Source organism: Artibeus jamaicensis, unplaced genomic scaffold (assembly GCF_021234435.1).
Source record: "Artibeus jamaicensis isolate MK-2021 breed Jamaican fruit bat unplaced genomic scaffold, CSHL_Jam_final scaffold_1964, whole genome shotgun sequence".
NCBI classification, from domain to species: Eukaryota; Metazoa; Chordata; class Mammalia; order Chiroptera; family Phyllostomidae; genus Artibeus; species Artibeus jamaicensis.
Window position 1 is genome coordinate 70,553,414 of NW_026522030.1, and position 24,199 is coordinate 70,577,612.

At 38.3% G+C, this 24,199-nt stretch overlaps 1 protein-coding gene across 3 annotated transcripts in view; it reads left to right on the forward strand.

Annotated features, from left to right (window-relative positions):
- The window catches only part of FANCC (FA complementation group C), a 305,923-nt gene that overhangs the window by 117,607 nt on the left and 164,117 nt on the right, over nucleotides 1-24,199 (forward strand). The gene's annotated exons all lie outside the window — the stretch shown is intronic.

A 24,199-nucleotide genomic window follows, 5' to 3' on the forward strand; every position in this document is an offset into this window, starting at 1 on the left:
TTACTGCTTAGTATTATGAACTCACCCACCCAGATTAATGCATGTGGTTTTGTCTATCAACCTGACTGGTGATACAATTTCATTCAATGCTTTTTTGACTATTCTTTTGTCTAATACAAAATTGTTAATAACAAGACAAATACAATATTTGTAATTTTACGTTATGTTGAAAGAGGAATAAAAGGGACAGGGACAGTAGAAGTGAAAAGTAAGGGAAGGAAAGAATGCCAGATTTAGTTGGAAGGAAAATAATGTAAAGAGCTGAAGAAAGGAACTAATAAGTAGAATTCGGGTTAAAATGGTATGAAAAACAAGGTAAATAAATAGAAAAATATATTTAATATTGAATATTTTAAATTGTTGCTTCTGTTGAGTGTTTGATGTTTTAGTGATTATTTAGGTTATATTTTTCTATTGCCTAGCTTAAAACATCCTAAAATAGACCATCTAATTAAAGTTTTTCTAGGATTGTTGGGGGTTAACGTTCTTTATTTCAATCATGACTCTGTTAGTCCATTTAAAAATTTCTAGCCTTACATTTTATTCTGTGAGTTTCCCCTATATACTGTAGTGTCTGTTTATCAATAAGTACTTATTAAGTATAACACAGGGAAATAACATAAAAATACTTTATTCCAACCTTCAGGGTATTTAGGAACTGGCCAGACCACCCAAGAAAAGTGTGATTGGGTTATCAGTAGAGCTGTAAAAGGTGTGATGGTAACACAGAGAGGGATACTTGCTCAGACTTACAGGTTTAGAGACATTTCCCCTGGGGATGATGACACAGCTGAGTTTTGAAGGATGACTGGGAGAGCGGGGACAGAGTTTTAGGAGTGGTATTGCTGTCATCAGAAAGAGCATGTGCAGAGAAAGCATGATGGTGTGAAAGCAGATGTTGCATTCAGGGGACTACAGGTACTTAGACATACCTGAGGTTGGGATTTTGTAGGGCTGTTGATGAAGCATAAAGCTGAGAGACAGGTAAGCAACAAGAGTTATGTATGATTATAAGAAGTTTTTATTTTACCTTGAAGGCAGTGAGGAAACCACCAAAGTATTTTGAACAGAGAAGTCATATGGCCAGGTGTGAGTTTTAGAAACTTAACAGCAAAAGGAAATTGATTTGGAAGGTGTCAGGGATAGAATTTTGGAAGTTAATGTAGTGGTAAAGATGAGAAATTGTGAGGACCGGAATGAAATGGATAAGAGGGGCCAGATTTATGATATTAATAAGGTGAATATCCAAAAGATGTAATAGCAGATTAAGTGCAGATGTGCTTACACGTAGGTGCAGCTGAATAAACCGTTCTCAGGAGAGCGAGCTGATTTGCAAATGAAGGGTTTGTAGTCATCAGTCAGTGTGAGGGAATAGTGGAAGCCTTGGGTGAGAGTGAGATCATCCAGGGAGAGCACCTCAAAAGGACCTCAGGACAACCTTGTGAGACACTGACATTTAAGGAGTGAGTAGAAGAATAAGCTACACTGCACACTAAAAATGGTGGGGGCGGCATCAAAGAAGTAAGAGGAGGTAAATAGCAGCATTTCAAGAAGGAAGGAGTGGCAGTCATTCTAGTATCTAATGCTATTAGTGCAGCACTGTTTGATAGAAATAAAATAATACAGACACCATTTAAAATTTTCCAGTAGCTGCTTTAATAAACATAAAAAGAAATAGGTGAAATTAATTTTAATAACGTTATTCAACCCAATATATCAAAAATACTAATTTTAACATACAATACAAAAATTATGAGATTATTTTATAGACTGTTTTTCATACTAAGTCATTGAAATCCAGTGTGTATGTTACACTTATATCTACATGTTACATCTTAATTTATATTTATATTCATCAGAAATTCTTGGTCTGTATTTTGATTTCCTAAGGTTCACATACCCAAATTATCTGTACGCAATATATTTGAAGTGCTTGGTAGCTGTATGTGTGAGTAGTGGTCACTGTATTAGACAGGGACACTGCAGAGCATAAAGCAAGTTGAGGATTGAACAGCCTTAACTGGATTTAGCCACTAGGAGGAATGACCTTGGTGAGAATAGGTTAAAGGAGATTAAGGAAAGTAGCCAGGTTGCTACAGGTTGGGAAATGGTGGGAAGATAAGGAAGTGGAGATGATAAATTTTGGTTACTCTTTCAAGAAACAAGGGATAGAGGAGGTGGTAGTCAGACTAGAACGTAGAAATGAGTTGATTGAAATTGAAAAAGAACTGAATAGAATTCTAAGAAAGCACGGGTAGGAAGAGGTTGAGGACATAGACTGGGAAAACAGTTTTCCTTTTCATTGTACTAGACAAGCCCCTACTATTAACTGATTAAAACAATATCTAGAATAATATTGACTATTTAAGGATTAGCAACCTAAATTACATATACCTATCACAAATCAGCACCTGTATAATCACATAAGGTTGACCATAAAAGCAGCAAGACAGAAGATACTTGTTGGCATATGAATCAGTTGTACATCTTGGGTATGCTTTCTTGTACATGTCTTGGGTATACTTTCTTTTAGTTTAGAAGTGACACTTCTACCATAAAAGTTACAGAGGGACATAGGAGTGTCACTCTATAACTTTTACATGTGTAACAAGTTATACATGTTATGGATGTGTAACATGTCATACAAATTCTTCTGAAAATTATATAATAAGACGTATTTCAGTATTTATTAGTTTTATTTAATGAGCATTTATTTAGTGCCTGGTATGTGCAATGCTGTTGTAATTGTGGTGATAAAATTTTGGGCTATTCTGTCTTCCTAGAATATCAGAAGTGTGACTGAAACAACCTGAGTGCAATACCTAGAATTTCTTCTATAAATTGTGAAATTCACTAAAAATTCAGAGTAATTATTAAATTTAAAATGTTGCACCAAGTTGTATGAGTTGCATTTTTAGAACAAAGAAGAAATAAAAATTTCATTTTATGCTCACCATATGCTAGCATATATTAATATGTTATGCTGGAAATGTATTAATACAATGTGTTTTTTGGAGTTTCACTGGTAACTGCCTAAGTGCCATGTTGTATAACACTACTTCAGTTACTAGTCTTATAGTTTAGACTCACAGTGGTGTCCAGCCTTTTGGTGTCTCCATGCCACACTGGAAGAAGAGTTGTCCTGGGCCATATATTAAATACATTGCAACACGTAATCACACACAAAAAATCATAATACTTTAAGTAAATTTACGGTTTTGTGTTGGGGCACATTCACAGCCATCCTGAGCTTCGAGTGGTCCACACACCACAGGTTGGACACGCCTGGTAAAGGCTGGTTAAAGTTACAGGACTCTTTTACATCTTTTTGGAATACTCGGTTTTTGAACCAAGTATTACTTAGTTTTACTGGTGAAACCAATGAACAGATACCTTTTGAGCATCTACTGTTTACCAGGTACTATGACAGAGGCTGAGGATTTAGGAATGGATCTAAAGACAGCATTATTTAAATAAACTAGATATGGAAGTAACCTAGGTATTCATCAATGGGTGATTGGATAAAGAAATATGATATATATGTGCAATGAATATTATTCAGCATATTTCCAACAAAACGCATGGTCCTAGGGGGTGGTATCCTAAGTGAAATATCAGAGAAAGACAAATGCCATACAAGTTAACTTTTAAATGAAATAAGAAAAAAAACAAGCTCATAGATACAGAAAATAGATTGGCAGGTGCTAGGGGCGGGAAAATGTGTGAAGGGGGTCAAAAGGTACAAATTTCCAGTTATAAAAGAAATAAGTCTTAGAGATGTAATGTATAGCATAGTGACTATAGTTAATAATATATTGTATATTTAAAAGTTGCTAAGAGAGTAGATCTTAAAAGTTCTCATCATAAGAAAAAAGAATTTTTTGTAACTGTGTGGTGATGGATGTTAATTTGGCTTATTTTAGTAATCATCTTGAAATTTGATACAAATATTGAATCATGTTATACACCTGAAACTAATGTTATATGACAACTATGCCTCAATAATTAGAAAAAGTCACCCCCTGGCTGGTATGGCTCAGTGCATTGAGTGTTGGCCTGTGAACCAAAGGGTTGATGGTTCGATTCCTAATTAGGGTTCATGCGTGGATTGTGGACCAGGTCCCCAGTACAGGGCACATGAGAGGCAACCACACATTGGTGTTTCTCTACCTCTCTTTCTCCCTCCCTTCCCCTCTGTCTAAAAATAAATAAATGAAATATTTTTTTAAAAAGTGACATATGCCAAAGTATATAACAAATAATTGCTTAGTGCTAGAGAGGAAAATAAAGGTGAGGAAGGGAAAGAGATGATGGAGTTTCACTATTAGAAAGGATAGTTACAAATGTTCTCCAAGGAGGTGATTCTTCAGGAGAGATTTAAATTAGTTGAAGGAAAAGCCCTATTTAAAAAACAATTCTACTTGGTTGTTTTTCTTATTGATATGTAGAAATCCTTTATATGTGCTGAATATGGGTAGCTTTTTAAAAATTGTATGTACTGTAGGTAATTTTTTTCCACTCTGAGACTTATGTTTTTGTGTTTACATTTTCTTATTTTCTTTTAAGGAAGATATTTTAAATTTTATTATAGTCAGATTTATCAATCTTTCTCTTTGTGATTAATAACTTTGTGTCTTATTTAAGAAAAATTTCTCTACTCTAAAGTAATGAAGACCTTTCATCTTCTAAAAATATATTGGTTTTCTTTTCCCATTTGGTGGGTGATCTGTGTGTGACTGTTTTTATTGAATGGTCTACGGTGGGCATCCATATTTGTTTTGCTTCCACATGGGTACCCCATTGTCCCAACAGCATTTTTGCAAAGTCCTCTCCTCACTTATCTATGTACATTGCTACCTTCATAAAAATTAAGTGTCTTTGTATGTGAAGGTATGATACTAAATCTCTTCATTGGTGTCATTGTTTATCTATTGAATGATGCTTAATTTTATGTGTCAACTTGACTGGTCCATGGGATGCCAGCTATTTGGTCAAACATAATTCTGGGTGTTTATATGAGGGTTTTCTGGGATGTGATTAACATTAAACTAGTAGACTGAGTAAAGCAAATCATCCTTTTTGTGTGTGAATTTCACTCAGTTAGTTGAAGGCCTGAATAGAACAAAAAGCCTAAACCCTCCCATAAGGGTTTTCTCTATATTGGAATTTAGTCAAGAGTGGTCCTTGGGTGAACTCCAAATTGTACGGTTTTTTTTTGTTTTTTTTAATGTAATACATCATTGTCAGGGCATCTTACAGAGAACATCCTGCATTTTTAGAAAACCAGCTGTCTCAGAGATGATGATGTTTGACAGTGAGATGCAAGACTGGCAGGGGACTCAGAAGAGAGTTCAGTGCCGGCAAAATGGACTAGGGACCATTACCGAAATGTCAGCCAAGGGGCCAACACTGATATTTTGGAAACATGTTTATGGCTATTGGTAACTTCTGTTGTTATAGTAGTCCCCCTTATTCATGGTTTTACTTTCTGCAGATTCAATTAACTGGGGTCAACTGCCATCCAAAAATGTCAAATGGAAAATACCAGAAATAAATAATACATAGGTTTTAAATTGCATACCGTTCTGAGTAGCATGATAAAATTTTGTGTGATTCTACTTCATCCAGCCCAGGATGTGAATCATCCCTTTGTCCAGTGTATTTACTCACTACTTTTCACCACCCAGGCATTGTGTCATCTTAGATCATCACAAGAAGAAAGAATGGTGAATACTGCACACCATTTTGAAAGAGAGCAAAAGACCACATTAATTATTCTTATTTTTAATCATTAACTGAGAAAATGTTCACTGATTTTTAGAAAGAGAGCAGGGAGCAGAAAAAGGGAGAGAGAGAAACATCAATATGAAAGAGAGAGACATCAATTGGTTGCCTCAAATGCACCCTGACTGGGGATCAAAACCGCAACAGGATGTCTTTTGGTGTACAGGATGATTCTTCAATGAACTGAGCCACCCGGCTAGGGCTCACACAACTTTTGTTGCAGATTACTGAATGATCTTTTAAAAGGGGAAATGGCATAATTCCTGAAGGCATTTAGTGATGGACAGCACAGGCAAGGTGAAATTCAGGTACCAGGCAAGGGAAGTAGAGATCCCTCTTCCAAGGTTACACTCTGGTAACACACTGGCAGTGAGTGACCACTGCCTCTTATGTTTCCCTTTTTATTTATTTATTTTTTAATATTTTTGTATGTCAGTCTATTTATTTATTTCCTATCCTCCCAACTCCCTGTTGCCAACCATAAGTTTGTTCTCTGTATCTGTGAATTTGTTTCTATTTTGTTAAAGATTTCTCATATAAGTGAAACCATATCGTATTTGTCTTCCTCTGTCTAACTTATTTCACATAACATAATGCCCTCCAGGCCCACTTATACTGTTGCAAAGGGCAAGATTTTATTATTTTTTATGGTTGAATAATATATATACATGCACATACCTATATCACATCTTTATCTATTGATGGGCATCTAGACTGCTTCCATATCTTACCCATTATTAGTAATGCTGCAGTGAGCATAGGGATTCGTCTATACTTTGAATTAGTGTTTTGTTTTCTCTGTATAAATACCCAGAAGTGGAATTGCTATATTACATGGCAGCTTTATTTTTTAATATTTGAGGAACTGAGGAATCTCCATACTGCTTTACGTGGTTTCACTAATTTACAACCTCTTCAGCAGTGCACCAGAGTACAGTTCTCTCTGTTCTCACCAGCACTCGTTATTTCTTGATGATAGCCAGCCAGAAGGGTGTGAGGTGTTATGTCATTGCAGTTTTAATTTGCATTTTCCTGATGACTAGTAATGTTAAGTAATTTTTCATATGTCTCTTGGCTATCTATATATCCTCTTTGGAATTGTTTCTTCAAGTCCTCTGCCCATTTTTTAATTGGATTCCTTGAGTTTTTTTGTTGTTAAGATGTATCAGTTTCTTTTTTTTTCCCTTTCTTATTTAAAAATCCCCACCCGAGGATATGTTTGTTGATTTGAGAAAGAAAGGTGGTGGTGGGGGGCAGGGAGGGAAGGACGGAAGGAGAGACAAAGAGAAACAGAGAAATAGAGAGAGAGAAACAAAGAGAAGCTTCAGTGTGAGAGAGAATCATCAGTTGGTTGCCTCCTGTGGGTGTTCCCACTGGGGATGGAACCCGTAACCTAGGTATGTGCCCTAACCAGAAACTGAATCCATGACCTTCGGTGTACAGAATGATGCTCCAGTCAACTGAGCCACCTGGTCAGGGCAAGATGTATCCATTTCTTATATATTTTGGACATTAATCCTTTATTGCATGTATGATTTTCAATTTCAAATGTTTTATCTTATTTAGTAAATGGTCTTTTCATTTTGTTGATGGTTTCCTTTGCTGTGAGAAAACTTTTTAGTTTGGTGTCCCATTTTATTTTTTCTATAATTGTCCTTGCCTAAGGAGATAGTTCCAACAAGATATTGCTAAGGGTGGTGTCACCTATGTTTTGTTCTAGGAGTTTTGTGGTTTCAGGTCTTATATTTAAATCTTTAATCCATTTTTAGTTTATTTTTGTATATGGTATAAGAAAGGGGTCTTCTTTTTATTTATTTTTTGCATGTATCTGTCCTGTTTTCACAACATCACTTGTTGAAGAGACTGTCTTTACCACAATGTATATCCTTTCCTCCTTTGTCATAGGATAATCGATTGTATAAGTGAGGATTTATTTCTGGGCTCTCTGTTCTATTCCATTGCTCTATACATCTATTTTTATGCCAGTACCATACTGTTTGGTTTATTGGAGCTTTGTAGTATGGTTTGATGTCAGGTTGCATGATAGCCTCCCACTTTGTTCTTTCTCAGAAGTTCTTTGGCTATTTGGGGTCCTCTGTGGTTCCATGTAAATTTTAGGATTAGTTGTTTTAATTTTGAGAAGAATGCTATTGGTATTTTTATAGGGATTGCATTGAATCTATATATATTGTTTTAGGTAGTAAAGACATTTTAACAATATTAATCTTTCCAGTCCACAAGCAATGTATATCATTCCATTCTTTCTTCAGTGCATCATAGTGCTTCTCCTCTTTCATTAAGTTTATTCCTATGTGCTTTATGTTTTTGGTGCAGTTGTAAATTGCAATATTAATTTTTTCTTAGAAACAGAACTGATTTCTGAATATTCTGTATTCCATAGCTTGTGGTGGAGTCTTTGGGGTTTTCTGTATGTAGTATCATGTCATCTACAAATAATGAGAGTTTTACTTCGTTCTTTCTGATTTGGATGCCTTTTATTTCTTTTTCTTATCCGATTGCTTTGTGTAGAATTTCCAGTACTGTGTTCGGTAGTGGTGATAGAGGTCATCCTTGTCTTGTTTCTGATCTTAAGTAAAACCTAAAGCTTTTTACCATTGAGTATGATAATTTGCTGTGGGTTTGTGATACAGGTTTCAGTTATGTTGAGTTATTTTCCTTCTGTGCTTGCTTTGTTGAGAAATTTTATTATAAAAGAATGCTGAATCTTGTCAAATGCTCTTTCTTTGCATCTACTGAGATGATTGTATGGTTTTTGTACTTTGTCTAAGATATATTACATTGATTGATTTGTGGATGTAGAAGCAACCTGGCATCCCTGGGATGAATTCCATTTGATTATTGTACTTTATCCTTTTAATGTATTGTTGAATCTGGTTTTCTGATAATTTTGTTGAGAATTTTTACATTTATGGTCATCAAGGATATTGGCCTCTAACTTTCTTTCTTTCTTTCTTTTTTTTTTTTTTTTTTTGGTAATGTTTTTGGTTTGAGTATCAGGGTAATAGTAGCTTCATAAAATGAGTTTGGAAATGTTCTTTCCTCTCCAATTATTTGAAATAGTGTAAGAAGGATAGACATTCTTCTTTGAATGTTTAGCAGAATTCACCCATGAAGCCATCTGGTCCTGCACTTTTTATTTCTTGGGAGGTTTTTTTATTTTTTTATTTTTTTATTACTGCTTTAATTTCACTGCTAGTACTTTATCTCCTTTGTTTTTGTTTTTTTTTTCCTTCCTGGTTCAATCTTGGAAGTTTATATACTTCTAGAAATTTTCTGTGTCTTCTAGATTTCTAGATTGTTGAATTTTTGGTATGTAATTGTGTGTTCTTTAATAATTCTCGTATTTCTGTAGTCTCAGTTGTAACATCACTTATTGAACATCACTTTCTCTAATGATTTTATTTATGTGGGATCTCTCTCTATTTTTCTTGATGAGTTTGGCTAAAGTTTTGTTAATTATGTTTATCTTTTCAAACAACCAGCTCTTAGTTTTATTGAATTTTTTTCCATTAAAAAAATTTTATTTTGTTTATTTCCAGTCTGATTTAACTATTTTCTTCTTTCTGTTTAGGTTGATTTGTTCTTCTTTTTCTAGTTTCTTTAGGTATAGAGTTAGATTGTGTATTTAGGATGTTTCTTGTTTTCTGAGGTAGGTCTATATAACTATGAACTGTCCTCTGAGAACTGCTTTTGCTGCATTCCATTAATTTTCAAAAGTTTATTTTTATGTGTTTCTGCATAGGTTTTTTATTTCCTCTTTGATCCATTTTTTTGTCTAGTAGAATGTCATTTAGTCTCTACTTATTTGTAATTTTTTTTCCAGTTTTCTTCCCCTGTACTTGATTTCAAGTTCCATGCCATTGTGGTTAGAAAAGATGCTTCATATAATGTCATTCTTTCTGAATTTATTGAGGATTGTTTAGTGGCCTAATATATAATCTACTCTGGAGAATGTTCTGTGTGTACTTGAAAAAATGTGTATTTTGCAATTTTTGGATTCATTGTTCTATAAATATTAAGTTGATTGGGCCTAATGTGACATTTAAAGCCATTATTTTGAAACCAGAAAAGTCTGCATTCATGCTACCTATTACTACCAGAACCAATAAGTAGAGACAAGGATTGAAGCTTTATGGATGCTTTATTCAAATACTGGCAGTCTTAGAAGATGGTGGCATATATGGCCTAAAAAACTCAAGCCAACCTTTTTATAAGGACAAGAAAAAGGTAGGTAAGGGGATTTGAAAAATGGTTAATCAGATAAGAATTGCAACCCAGCAGTGATTTTCTTAGTATTTCTTTATCCGATGATCAATAATTATTTATCTGCCCCTTGGTGGAAAGACTTTTCTCTCTGAGATACAATGGCTCAGATACCATCTTGATGACTTGCAGATCCTCTGGGGTTAAAGGTTGAATTGCTTGTGACCTCCTGGAGTCACATAGGTCATGCATTCTAGTACCTGGAATAACAGTTTTCCACATGCATTGATCATTTAAGCCTATCAACTATAAGGCTAAAATCTTGAGTTTTCCTATCAATTCCCATATTAATTTTTCTGTCTGGATGCTCTATCCATTGATGTGAATGGGGCATTAAAACCCCCTGTAATTATTGTATTACTATGGATTCATGTTTATGTCTAGTAATATTTGGTTATATATGTAGGTAATCCTATGTTGGTTGAATAGATATTTACAATTATTATATCCTCTTCTTGGATTGATCCCTTTATAATTATGTAATGTCTTTCTTCATCTTAGAGTATAGATTGTCTCATATGAGTATTACTACCCCAGCTTTCTTTTTATTTGTTTGCTTGGAATACCTTTTACCATCCCTCCACTTTCATAATGTATGTGTCTTTCAGTTTGAAGTGAGTCTCTTGTAAGCAGCATATATATAGGTCATGCTTTTTAAAATAATTTTTTATTTTTAAATTACAGGTGACATACAATATTTTATTAGTTTCAGATGTACAACATAGTGATTAGACATTTATATAACTTACTAAGTGATCACCCTAGACGGGTCATAATGTTCAATCTATTCAGCTACCCTGTGTCTTTTTTTAAAGCGATTATTGATAAGTATATACTTATTTTTATTTTGTTAACTGTTTTTGATTGTTTTCATAGTTTTCTGTTTCTTTCTTCTTGATCTCTCTCCCTGTATTTTTTATCAAACATTTAGTTTATTTACATATTGGTAAGTATATAGTCATTTACATTTTGTTAATTGTTCTTGGTTGTTTCTGTAGTTTTCCGTTGGAGGGCTCCACCCGCAGGCCCCCCACCCCAGCCGCCATGGATGAGAATAAGTCTATCAAGACATGATCTACTTGGGGAGGAAAGGTGGCCAATCTCTCAAAGGAGAAGGGCCAAGAGCCTTTTCCTCAATGGGCTTTTATTGGGTTCATTTTGCACAGGAGTGTAGGTAAAGCTCATTAATCAATGTCAGGCAATAATCATCAAACAATAGATAACAAAGAACTGTGAGGGCCTATTTTGAGTCTGGGTCAGATAGCTAAAGGGCCATAAAACTTTGAGGAACAAACTCACTTCTTGCTTGGACCCTTATTTAATTGAAAGCATTCTCAACAAAGCAGGTTTCACAGGATTTTACATATTCTTTCTTAGGCCCAATTGCCCTAGGGAACACGCCCTTTCCAGCACAGGACAGTACCCACTACCAGCATTGTTTCAGGTTTAAGGCATTGTCTCAGGCTTAAGTCAGGCAGCGGTAGTAAGGCAGCCAAGAGATTAGGAGACTTCTTACAGACAGAATGAGGACTCAGGCTATGTCAAAGCCAAGAGGCAAGGGTCCATCACCCACTTTTGCTGTAGCCCCCCAAGTCCTTGGGGCCTCCCTGTGATTGTGTCTGCTCAAGGTCTTCCAGTGGATTACTGTGTCATTCAGCGTGAACTGAAAAGTCTGTACTTGGCTTACAAGGCCCTCCACAGTCTGACCCCATGTGACTTCAGTGATATTCTACCCCATTTTCTCATTTCACTCCAGCCACACTGGCCTCCTTACTGTTCCTCATGGTTACCCAGAAACTTCCTCACTGGGATTTATGCAACTGTTTTCACAGCTCTTCCCTGGAGAGCCACATGACTCCTTCTTGTACCTCTTTTAAGGCACTGCTCAAATATCACCTTCTCTGAGAGGCCTTCCTCATCACCCTGTCTCGGGCATGCACTATCCCTATTTTGATTTATTTTTCTTCTTGGTGCTGATTACCCCCTCACATATGGATTTTTTTCTCTCTTCTCATTACCTCCCAACTAGGTTACAAGTTCCATGAGAACAGAGACTTTTTTGAAAGCCTAGAAAAAGTGTCCAGCACACAGTAAGCTTTCAGTGCTTATTGGCTAAATGAGTATAATTTGAAATGGTAAAACCTGGTAGTAGTAGTGTGCTTCCTACTTGGAGGAAGAAAATGAGCAGACAGAAATTTGGGCATGGTCAAGAAAAAATTATTTCAGTTAGATGGAAAAATAAATACTTGAGGAAGGAATTAGACATTAGAAAATAGTGTGGGGCAATTTTGGAGGGCCATGAGTGCTAACTTGTGTGTTTGCCTGTAATTGAGTGGTATAGGGCAGTTGAAGGAGCTACTGAAAGTATTTAACTGCGGCATTAAGAGAGGTGTATTTGTCATGATTAATATACTTTCCTGCTTTCTCCTTTGCTCTCTAGTTTTCCTTAATTCTTTCTTTATTCACTTATTCCTTAAATATATTATAATTACCAACTGTTTACAAGCAGATTTGGGGGAATATAAAGATCTTGCCCCCAAGAATCAAATAGTTGTATTACAGTACAAGAAGTAAAGAAATAGAACAAGATATAGGAGGTACTGTGATATTCCAAAAACAGGGGGAAAGCTTTGTTGAAAGATTAGGAAGTTTGCAGGGGTGATCAGAAATATTTTCAGAAGATGATAGTTGCATTTTGCATCATGAGGTCTGAGTTTCCAGGTAAGCAGAGGCGCAGGTCATGCATGGAACTGGGAGAACTGAAAGTAATTCGTGGAACATTTAGAAAAGTAGACCAAGAATAAGCCAGGAATGGTTTTTCTGCTAATAACAGTTAAGGGGCTGTCCCATTTATCATATACTACTTGTAAATGAGAGTTAAAAAAGGCCATATCCAATATAGTCCAAATGGCTCATACTGAAAAATGTACTTAACCTGAAAGGCAAGGATTTTAGTTGGTAGAGTTTAAATGGTGGTAGCAGGGTTGGGGGCGGATTATATAAATATAAATAAGATAGTGGATTTGGTATTGAAAATACATTTGAGAATGCAGGAGGGCAAGACTTGGTACTGATTAGTTGTTAGGGAAAGGAGAGAAGAGCAGTTAAGGAAAATGCTGAAATTTTAGGGAACTAATAAATTATACCTCTGTCACCTCCCTAGTTAGGAACCAGTTGATACAAGATATTGGGGATAGACAGTTGGAAATCATAGCATTAATCTTTTAATCTTAAAACAGATTAAAAAATGTAACATGTCTTTGGGTCAGTTGGGTCCCTCTAGATATGGTAGGCAGATGAGTCAAACACAGCTAAGCTGAACCACCGTAGGCCTCTCTGGCATGGAATAAGTTTGTGGCTAAGCATGTTGCAACAGAAGATCAGAACACATCCTTTCTACAGGTAAGGCAAGTCAGAAAGCCAGAGGAGCAGTATGTGTAGTACTGGGCATTTTGACCAAGTAGGTCAGTTCTTCTTTTAAAGAGGAAAGAGTAAAGGGATTGAAATGATGTTATAGGTTGGGCTCTCTGGGAACAATGGCTTTGAGATGGAGGCTAGTGTACATGGAATGCTTTGGGGAGTGACAGCCATTGGGTGGAGGAATGGAGGCAGGATTGTGTAGAAGGAAAAGTTTAGCTACAGTGCAGTTGTAACAGAAACCTCTGTTGTTCCTAGATTGACAGAGATGGGAGACCCCTTGGAGCTTTCCACATTGAGACAAGAGGGCAAGGCCTCTATACCTCTGTGTCCATCAGTCATTGGGATGTGGCCACCTTGGGAAGGGAGTATTATCTTGGCTGAGGCAGAGACAGCTGAGGATGCTGTGGATATGACATGACAACATCCTTAAGAGATTTCCAAACTGTTCCTTCTCTTCTTTTCTCTGTTGGGGAGTGGTTTTGATATTCTGTCTTCTCCGGAAACATAAGAATCGGGAAATTTCATTTCACTCTAAGAGGGAACAGTTTTTGGACATGGGCATCATGGTGGATCGTATCACCATTCACAAAGAAATTTAAGGGGAAGCGATAGCAGGATCTTTGAAATAAACCCCAAGAGGGAGAGGGAGGTATAAGGCCATCTCAACAGCTGTTCTGTATTCCTCTTCTTTTTTTTTTTTTTTTTTTTTTAAAAAATTTATTTAGTTATTTTTCAAGTACAGGTTTTTTTGTCAATTTCTCCCATCCCAGCCCCCCCTCCGCCCCGTCTCCCCACCTCCCTCCTATCCCCCCCCCCCACAGTCCTCATCCCTGTGTCTTTCATACTTGTTCTCCAAAATCCCTCCCCGTTTTTCCCCTTAAATTCCCTTCCCTCTCCCCTCTGGTCGCTGCCCACTTGTTCTCTATTTTAGTGTCTTTGTTTTTATTCTATTTGCTTGTTTATTTTGTTATTTAGCTTCCTGTTAAAGGTGAGATCATATGGTATTTGTCTTTCAATGCCTGGCCTATTTCACTCAGCATAATGCTTTCCAGTTCCATCCATGTTGTTGCAAAGGGTAGTAGCTCCTTCTTTCTCTCTGCTGCATAGAATTCCATTGTGTATATGTACCACAATTTTTGGATCCATTCATTTACTGATGGGCACCTAGGTTGCTTCCAACTCTTGGCTGTTGTAAATTGTGCTGCTATGAACATTGTGGTGCATAGGTTCTTTGAAATTGATGTTTTAGGATTCTTGGGATATAATCCTAGCAGTGGAATTGCTGGGTCAAAAGGCAGGTCGATTTTTATTTTTCTGAGAAAATTCCATACTGTTTTCCATAATGGCTGTACCAGTCTGCAATCCCACCAACAGTGAACTAAGGACCCCTTTTCCCCACACCCTCTCCAACATTTGTTGTTTGTTGCTTTGTCTATGATAGCCATCCTGACTGGTGTAAAGTGGTATCTCATTGTGGTTTTAATTTGCATCTCTCTGATAGCTAACGATATTGAGCATCTCTTCATGTGTCTCTGGATATTCTGTATGTCCTCTTTTGTATTCCTCTTCTGTGTCATGTTCCAGGACAGTGGCATGTAGAGACCCTCTCTTCTCTCCTTCCTTCCTTACTGCCTTTTGGTGTCACTTTACGTCCTTGGGACCATAGCTCAGGGGATGCAGTACGAATTGAGCCCTCTTCCATTTCTATTTCTGTCTGTTATTTAATAGAAGTGATTGGGAATAGGCAACAGAGAAAAGAAAAGCATGAAAAATTTCTTCATAGTTTTGTAAATGTATAAATTTTCTAAATGTCTCATATTTCCTCAGGGAAATTTTTCTCAGGAAAATTATTTACATAATTTTGTAAATGTTTCGTATTTTTCCCAGGTCTTTGCAAATCACCACACTTGTCTGCCATACTGTGAGGGTAGTGGAGTGTAATAGTAGGTTACACAGTTCCACAAGTGCTTAAGTCAGTCCATGAAACGGCATCTACCTCACTAAATATTATATTTTTATTTAGATTGATAAAGTTTTCTCAGATTTCATAGTTTTGCAGTATAAATATGGCACTGAGAACTTTGCCAGCCTCAGAAAAGTAGAAAAATCACTGCTCTTCTCATTCCCAGGTCTTTCAAGTTCCTTTGGTATGATCAGCAATTCATTACACACATGATGTCTAATGGTGAATGTTTGTATGTCTATATGTGCATTTTGGGGGAAGTGGTAACTGTTTCCTGAGTCATTAATGTGAATGCACTGAACTTATTATTAAACTTCCTGGAATGAAAATGGGGCAAATGAGATACCATTTGTGTTCTTGGCTAATTTTTTTTTTCATTTTATTTAGAGGGAGGTCTGCTTATTATAACTGAAAATTGTATCAGATTGTTTTTTAGTAAATTGCCACTGCCCAAATAGGCCATATCAAGACATTTATTGCCAATTAGGAACAGGATGTTTGAGATGTTTAGTGATGTTCTCCGGATGACCTGTTTTCTGTTTATTTTGTTTTATTTTTGTTTTATGATCATGTTGGCTTTTCCATTAAACTGTAACTGTAATTGAGTTGGCTTAGTTAATAGAACACTGACCAGATCCCCTTCTCTAACTCCCAGTTGTCTCCTTACTTCACCCCCACCTCCACCTATTTTATTATTTCTCAACCTCAGTCTGGAATGAAGGGAATTTTTAGGTGTGTGCCTTATAAATATGTGTTTCTAAGAAATAGGCACACTGTATTTAAATCTAAATTGCCTGGATAGTGTTCCTTAGGACCTTTAGGGATAAATCCTGTGAAAAGTAAATTTAAACAGCAGTGTCTGCAGAGGGGTACATTTCTTAGTGAATAGCCAATAAGGGCTATGTGGATGTCTGCACGATATGTGGCAGTGTGATTTCTATCTACATCTGTTTTGAAGTTCAGTTGTTGCCCAGGCCACATGTGCATTTCTTTAAGTCACTGACATCCATCCCCTCCCAGGATCCAGGCATTGTAAGCTGCTAACTATAACTGACTTACTTTTTTTGACTTAAAGTTATACTTTGTCTTGGTTTGACTATTGTTCCTATCAGTTCTGGTTCTGTTTAATATTGACAACACTGATATTTCTATAAATTAGCAACATGGCAAAAGAACCTGGCATATTTAAACCCATAAATCTTGATTTCCTGGTCTTTTTAAAGCTTTGTGGTTTAAGTAGAGCTTTACTCTATGGTAGACATAAGCAGTCCTTGTAAAAATTTTGGCTATTAGAAGGCTTTCATAGATCAAATGGAAGTAAAAAAAATACCTCAGATGAGTCACTCTTTTAGAATCAGAAAATCCAGATCTGTCCTGGCTCTACTAGTGAGATCTTTCATAAATTACATAGTCTCATTACACATCTTTAAAAATGATAACAAATACTGTGTGATTTCATTTACATGAGGTATCTAAGGCAATCAAATTCATAGAAACAGAAAGTAGAGCAGGGGCTGGAGGAGAGGGGGAAACAGAATCTGTGTAATGGGCATAGAGCTTCTGCTTTGCAAGAAGAAAATGTTCTGGAGATCTGTTGTACAACAATGCAAATATGCTCAACACTACTGAACTGTATAGTTAAAAATGGTTGCAATGGTAAGTTTTATATGTTTTTATCACAATTTAAAATACAAATTTAAAGGGATAGCATTTTGTTAATTGAGTGTGTAGTATGTGCCTTTGATGCATTATTTTGTTAAATATCCACAAATCCATCTTAGGTAACACCCTAATATGAAAGAACTTAGATTTAGAGAAGTACCTGGTAGGTAGCAGACCATTTTGGACCTAGATGTGACTCTAAAGCCACTCAAAAAACATATTACCACTATCTAAACTTAAGCCAGCCTATGTCTAAGGCTTTTTAGTACTGATATCTATGATTCTATGATTCTGCAGAGACCAAGTGAGAAAAAAATTTAAATGTTTAAGTGTTAACAAACTACCCCATTATCATTTATAGTAAACAAAAATTGCCGTACAGGATTTAGTCTGGTACAGCAGGACCAAATGATGTTCATGGGAGGCTGAGGTTTAATTCAAAACTTAGAAAAGTTAAGGTATTAATAGTGATTGCTTCTGTGGAAAGACTTGGTAGAGACTCATATGGGTCTTCAGTTTTTCATTATAGTTTTTCTGTTTTTTGATTTTTTAATAAAAGGTGTAACTTCTGTTCGGGTTGAATTGTGTTCTCTAAATGTATATGTTAAAGCCTCAACCCCCTGTACCTTAGAATGTTGATGACCTTATTTTTAGATATGATTATTACACATAATTAGTTAAAATAAGGTCAGCCAGCATATGTGGGGCCCCTAATTCAATATGATTTGGTGTCCTTACAAAAAGGGAGAATTTGGTCAGAGAGACATGCACACAGTGACAATGTCATGTGAAGGTGAAGGTAGAGATTGGGATGATACTTCCCCAGGCTAAGGAATGCCAAAAATAGCCAGAAAACCAGCAGAAGCCAGGGAGAGGCGTGGAACAGATTATTCCTCACAGTCTCAGGAGAAACTACCCTGATGACACCTCAATCTCATTCATTCCTCCAGCATCCAGAACTGAGACAATAAATTTCTTCAGTTTAAGCCACTTAGTTTGTGGTACTTTCTGACAGCAGCTCTAGCACTGTAACAAAACTTCTAAAATGAAAAAAAATAAGTTAGCTGTGGTTCCTAGGAGTTTGTCCCAAGCAATATTCAAATTAAGAAAGGATCTATTTACATGATGTCCATTATAATAATTTTTATAATTTGAAAGAATGGAAAGCAACCTAAATGTCTAGGTGTTAGTGAATAACCAAATTATAGCATGTGTACTTGATGAGATACTATGTTGTCATTTTATATAGCCTATGAAATAATGTGATAAATTTATATAACCTAAATAAAAAGTTACATGTAAAATTGTTTGCACCAAATGATAACTAACAGCTGTATGTAATTTATATACATCAACCAAGATTAGCCAGGAACACAGAAAATAAAAAAGCTTTTTAGGAATAGTGGAATGTAGGTAGATTTTTTCATTTAATTTTTTAAAAATTGTGTATTTTATTACATAGACATCATAATAAATTATTGTGGTTATCATATTATCTTAAAAATCAACTTTATTGAGGTACATTTTACATTCAATAAAATGTACCCATTTTTAAGAGATATTGATCTGAGTTTTACTATTTATGTATTTATGTATTTATTTTTAGATAGCATGAAACAGAGGGAGAAAAAAAGAGAGAGAAACATCAAGGTGTGGTTGCCTCTCATGCGCCCCCAACTGGGGACCTGACCCGCAACCCAGGCATGTGTCCTTACTGGGAATCTAACCAGCAGTTTGCAAGCCAGTGCTCAATCTGCTGAACCACACTAGCCAGGGCAAAATTGGGTATACCCAAAGGGTCTCGAGTTCAATTCCCAGTTAGGGCACATGTCTGGGTTGCAGTCAGGAATCCAGTTGGGGGCTCATGAGAGGCAACCACACATTGATATTTCTCTCCCCCTCTTTCTCCCTCTTTCCCCTCTGTCTAAAAATAAATAAAATCTTTAAAAAAATTATATAATTTGATAGTTTTGACAAATGTAAAACATCCTTATAACTAACTATAATTAAGAAATAAAACATTTCATATATAAGGGAAAAGAAACAATGGAACCCTGACCAGCATGACTCAGTTGGTTGGGCATTGTCCTACAAAGTGTAAGGTCACTGGTTAGATTCCTAGTCAGTGCACATGCCTAGGCTATGAGTCCCGTCCGGGTCAGGGTATGTATAGTTGATGTTTCTCTTTCACATTGGTGGTTTCTTCCCTTTCTCCCTCCCTTTCCCTCTCTCTACAATTGTATCTTACCAAAAAAAAAAAAAGAAAAGAAAAAAAGAAACAATGGAGATGCATAGAAAACAAAGATGGCCGTAGTAAATCCTCATATATCAATAATCACCCTAAGTGTAAGTGAACAGAATTCACCAATCTAAAGGCACAGAATGGGTCTACCCTGGCCCAGTGGGTCAGTGGCTTAGGGTCTCATCCCATATACCAAAAGGTTGTAGGTTCAATCCCAGGTCTGAGTGCATATGGGAAGCAACTGATCCGTGTTTCTTTCATATCAATGTCTGTCTCTCTGTCTCTGCCTCTCCCTCCCTCTCCCTTTCCCCCTTGGCCCCCTTCCCTTCCTCCCTTCCTCCCTTCCTCTCTTCCTCCCTTCCTCCCTTCCTCCCTTCCTCCCTTCCTCCCTTCCTCCCTTCCTCCCTTCCTCTCTATCTAAAATCAATAAACATATCTTTAGGTGAGGATTTTTTAAAGGGCACAGAGTGGCAGAATGGATTAAAAAACAAAGACTGACTATATGTTGCCTTCAGCAGATTCGTCTCAGCTACAAAGATAAACATAAGTTCAAAGTCAAGGGGTAAAAGATGGCACTCCCAGAAAGGTGGGTTATTTGTACTTATATCAGATGAAATAGTTTTGAAGATAAAAAGTTACAAGAGACAAAGATAGAAGTTAAATAATGATAAAGTGGACAATGCATCAAGAAGATACAGCACTCAGCAATATATATGCACCCAACCTAGGAATACCAAAATTTATAAAGCAATTACTAATAGACCTAAGGGGAAGAATGGACAAAAATACACATATTATAGGGGACCTGAATATCCATGTACAGCAATGAATAGATCATCTGTACAGAAAGTCAAAAGGAAATATTGGCCTTGAATGACAACATTAGAAAATGTTGCCTTGAAAATCTACACTGATTCCCCCTTGGGCCCCATTCCACTAACAACAGCAGAGCAGAGAGATTATAAATTTTCACAGAAAGGGGTATTCCAGAGTGACCCCCCCAACCCCACCACCAGCCTCAGCTCTTACACAGAGCTGCTATCAGAGCCAAGTGAGAACGAGCTGACCCTCTTACACAGATTGACCCCTCAATTGAAATGGACAGCTAATTCATCAGAAACTATACATTATTGGAAATAACCTGAGACAGACCAAGATGTGTGGAGCAGGGGTAAGGGGACACACCCACCATCTTCCCTGAAGACTGAATAGAGCCTCTCAGGGGAGAAACAGGGGCCCCACCCTCCAGATTGCACCAGAAGCCCCCTCTAGAGGCAAGTAGAGATTGTTCATGAGTGCTGTCAGATGCTGGATAAGCCACACCTGGACCTTGTTGTGATAAAACGCCAGCAGGGTAGAACAGCAAGAACCAGCCAAACTTGAAGCAAATAGCCACAGACTGTGGATCCCTTGTAGCTTTCAACAGGCTGCCTAAAGCTAGACCAAGATACCATCTGACATTACCAGAGACAGATCTAGAAGGAGAAGATGGTAGGTAAACACCAGACTCTGCTGAGATGAATTCCACCTTGTTCTTTTTCATTATTTGCTTCATTTTTCTCCTGTGTCATTTTTTAACATTTTTTCTTTTTCTTCATGTTTGTTCCTGTTATTTCACTATTTTCTATTTAGTTTTATTTCAAATCTCGTATTTTACTCTTCCCATCTCTTACTCCATTTTGCCTCCTTTCTTCCCTTTCTTATTTTCATTTCAAATTTTATATTTTCCTCTTTTTATGCCTTCTTTCTGTTCCTCACTCTTACTATTTCTCCTCCCTTCATCTTCTCAAAAGAAGATGGACTGTTTTTCTTTCCTCACAGTCTTTTCCCCTTTCTTATAATATTCTTATTCTTCTCTACCTTTGTTAATCATTGTAGTCATAGTTGGGGTGTATTTTTGCTGTGTGGGTTTTGTTTGCTGGGTGGTTTTGTTCTGTGAACACTTGAACAGCAGTATACAAGACGTGGTGGGGGTTGTGACTCTCAGTCACCTGGGTGGAGGGGAGAAGCCACCAGTGAGTGAGCCAGCTACAACCAAAACCCAATTACAACAAGGGAGCACACGTAAACTGCATAAATGGCATCCCTAGAGCATTCAGCCCAGGAGATCAAAGAGACTGCATCACCAAGTCCCACACGTCTTCTACAACAGAAGGCCACCCCACAGACAGGGAGTCAAAGCAGATCAATCTAATATGCAAAAACAAGCAAAAAGACTCACCTAAAATGTGGAGACAGAGAAATAGCCCCCAGTCGAAAGGAAAGGAGGAATCCCCTGAAAGAGTGCTAAACAAAATTGAAGTACGTAATCTATCAGACATAGAGTTTAAAATAAGAGTTATAAGGATGGTCAAGGAACTCAGTGAGAGATACAAGACACTTTATGGTAGCTACAGGGAACATAGTAGGAACTGCATCAGCATGAAAAGGACATAAATACTATGAATAAGATCCGGGAGGAAATTAAGAAGACAGTATCTGAACTGAGGAATAGATTGGAAAGAACTAAAAGCAGGCTAGATGAAGGAGAGGATATAATAAGCAAGTTGGAAGAAAACGTAGAAAAAAATAGTAACAAAATGAAAAAAGAGTCAAAAAGAATGGAGATAGTTTAAGGGAGCTTCAGGACAACATGAAATGTAACAATATTCACAGCTTAGGGATATCAGAAGGAGAAGGAAAAGGGTCAAGGGAGAGAAAACATGTTCGAAAAAATGACAGAAAACTTCCCTTACTCGGAGAAGAAAAAAGTCACACAAGTTCAGGAAGGACAGAGGGTCTCAATCAAGATGAACCCAAAGAGGCCCATTTCAAGATACAACATAATCAGCTCTGGCTGATGTAGCTCAGTGGATTGAGCTCAGGTCTGCGAACCAGGGGATTGCAGTTCGATTCCCAGTCAGGGCACATGCTTGGGTTGCAAGCCACTTCCCTGCAGGCCAGTTCCCAGCAGGGGACACACTAGAGGCAACCATACATTGATGTTTCTCTCCCTCTCTCCTTCCCCTCTGAAGATAAATAAATAAATAAATATATTTTTAAAAGATACAACATAATTGAGAAGGGGGAAGATGGCGTCCGAGTAAGAGGGAGCGGATTCTAGCTCCCGCACTCGCGGGTGAAAATCCTGGCAGATCTATAGAAAAGCAGCGCACCAATCCATCAGTTATCCAGCATTTGTGAAACTAAAAGAACAGAGACTCTGTTGGACGCTGAAACACCAGAAAGCGGCAGGTCAGTGGGGCTTTGGGGACCCGTTTAAAGACAAAGCAGCGGCGGGGGCTGGTGCCCCAGGCCAGGTGGCCCCGGTGCTGCATCTACAGCCGGGGTCCAGAACCATCGGTCTGAGACCAACACCAGAGAGGTCTACCACAGGAGCTTGGGCACCCAGCAGCTCCAGTGGCCACCAGTGTGGGCCAGCAGCTCCCCTGCTTCATGTATAAGCAAAACTGGACAACACCGGGTAGAGACCTGTCTGCTTGCCGGCTTGCATTTTTGGGGAGGGGTACAAAGACACAGGGCCCGGTTCAACTGCAGACTCTGGGATTGCAAGCCTGGGAGGAATCCAGAGACGCATTAGCCTCACGGGTTTGGTTGGGGACTGAGAAGGAATGAGAGACAGGATGTCCGGAAAGTTTTGTTTTGTTTTGTTTTATTGAAAGTGGACTGAGGTGTTCTCCTGCCAAGGCAGATTGGCTTGTTTCCTATCCGGCCTGGCAGCGAGCCAGGGGAAAAGTGGAAGCTTTTGGGGACTAGCCACACAAATGGGAAGCGCCCTGCCGGTTACTCCGGGTCCCAGAAGGTCTGTTGGAAGCGGAGGCCTCTGAGCCAACTCCAGGGGACTGGGAAGCCCGCTGCCGCTGCCGGTTACGCCAGTCCCAGAAGGAGAGCTCGCGGGCGCGGAGAGTTCAGAGAGGCGCCGCAGGACAAAGACGCTCCCTGACGGTTTCCTGCTCGCACCCATAGACGGACTCTGGCGCGCACTGGCGCAGGGTTCTTTGAGCCGGGGCTACTGGTCCTAGTGCCAGACGGTTTCGCGCGCGCGAGCCGGGGCGCAGAGAACTCTAGGTTGACGCCACTAGGGTCGGGAAGTGCTGGGGCCGGTGCGGACCAGGAAGGGTTCGGGGCCGGCGCGGGACCGGGAAGCGCTGGTTGCGCAGTCCCGGACAGCCCGGGAGTGTGCCCGAGGTTGGCCAGGGGACCCAGACAAACACAGGAGCAGAAGGGATACACACCACGCAGCGTGCCATGACGAGCACACAGAGTTTTTAGGTCTGCGCCCAGTCCTCAGATCGGCTCCCGGCTTCCAGTCTCCCCCCCTCAGACTATCTGGAAGCCCGGGACGCTGAGGGGTCCTGGGAAAAGAGCTGAGACCCTCAACCCCCTCCCTTTCCGGCCAAGCAAGGGGGGGGGGCCAGGAGAGACTTGTTTGATAGAGTTTACAGAGAGGGTGCGGAGGACAAAGGGCCCCAACCAAAGACTCTGTGGCTGCCAGCCCAGGAGAACTCAGAGGTGCAGCCTGGGGCACTGAATCCGGTAGACTCTGGGAAGGGAGCCCTGCGAGAAAGTCCTAGCTCCCCATTGTAGGGAGCTGGGGGAGAGGCGCCAAGTGTCTGGATCCTGAGAGGGGCTGGCTGAAAAAAAAAAATCACGACAATCGACCCTCAGCCAACTGCAACCAGAAAAACCGGTTCGGCTAGTTTGAAGCCAACAAGTGACATTCCTTTTTCTGAGGGTTTTTTTTTTTGTTTTTATTTTTTTTTGAGAGATTATTTTGGTGCGTTTTTTTGGTTTTTTTTTTTCTTTTCTTTTCTTTATTTTATTTTTATTCTTTCTTTTTTCTT